The sequence below is a fragment of the Crocodylus siamensis genome, unplaced genomic scaffold (genome assembly GCF_052110815.1).
Source record: "Crocodylus siamensis isolate JL-2025a unplaced genomic scaffold, ASM5211081v1 HiC_scaffold_592, whole genome shotgun sequence".
In the NCBI taxonomy this organism is placed as follows: domain Eukaryota; kingdom Metazoa; phylum Chordata; order Crocodylia; family Crocodylidae; genus Crocodylus; species Crocodylus siamensis.
Genome location: NW_028325000.1, coordinates 7,656 through 8,872, shown reverse-complemented (window position 1 = coordinate 8,872; position 1,217 = coordinate 7,656).

Below are 1,217 nucleotides of genomic sequence, written 5' to 3'. Positions count from 1 at the left end.
GCCTGCCCTGCTGTCCTCTGATTATGCGAGTGACCCTCCTCTGGACCCTCTCCATGCTGTCCACGGAGAGGGTCCAGAGGAGGGTCACTGTTATATCTATAACTCTGACTAAATTTAACTGCTGTGATGAGTGTCCTATATTATCATGCACACGTAATAGTGATTGTTTGATTGGGGTATTAGTATTTTATATGTGTACCCCGGGTGTAACATGGGTTTGTACTTCCCTCTCCAATTGAGGGAATTATTGGCAGGCAGTGTGCTGTAGAGGGACACAGCAGCCCAGCAGCCGCCTCCATCCCCTATGGAGTCAAGTCCAGTGAATCAATTACTTAACTATATACAGATTTATTATTACAACAGAACCATTAAAGGGTAAGGATATAGATTATATATTTTAATATATTATATATATATTTATTTAATGGTTCTGTGTATGTGTGTGTGTGTGTGTGTGTATACACCCAGTTATCATTTAAAACACAGATGAACAATAGAACAAACCAGACCAAAGGATATTGATTAGGCAACTTTATAACTCTTTTCATATACAAACTATTACGTCAAATCATTCACATAAACTGCAAGGCACAGTCCACAAATATAATCTGCAGTTCTTAGACTAGCTGGGTGCCCTCCAGGGCAGGGGCCCCACTCCCAAGGTACCAACCACTTCAAGAAAGGCGGTGGGGGGAAAGAAAAAGGAGAAGAAGACTCCTAAGCTCCCCCGCTATCACCCAGGAGCAGCCCACATGGTGCTTCTGTTGCAGAAATGGCTGCGGTTCGTTTCTCGGGAGGCGAAGAACTCTCAGACACACTCTATTTAGCAACACAAAAGGTATATATTTGCAAATAGGGTCAGAGAGAAGACAAAAGACCACATTCTCTGCCCCCGGGGAACACTTCTCAGCAGGTTTTATCCCCTTTCTCCTGAGCACGTGTGCAGAAGCAGGAACTCTTACAACTCACTTCCGGTTCATACAAACATGTATGTAAATACGTCACGTCATCTGTCGCATGTGCATTATAATTAACTACTTAAGTATGCGGGGCGGATAGGCTTATATGCATTAGCTAATTGCGCCTGCTCAGAAAGTACTTTAGGTTACAAAAAGTTCAAACCTTTCCTGCCTCAAGGCCAGGAGACCATTAAAAATTGCAATTTACTCTTATCTGCATGAGAATGCTAAGGAGTATATGCTTTACTGTAACAAAGA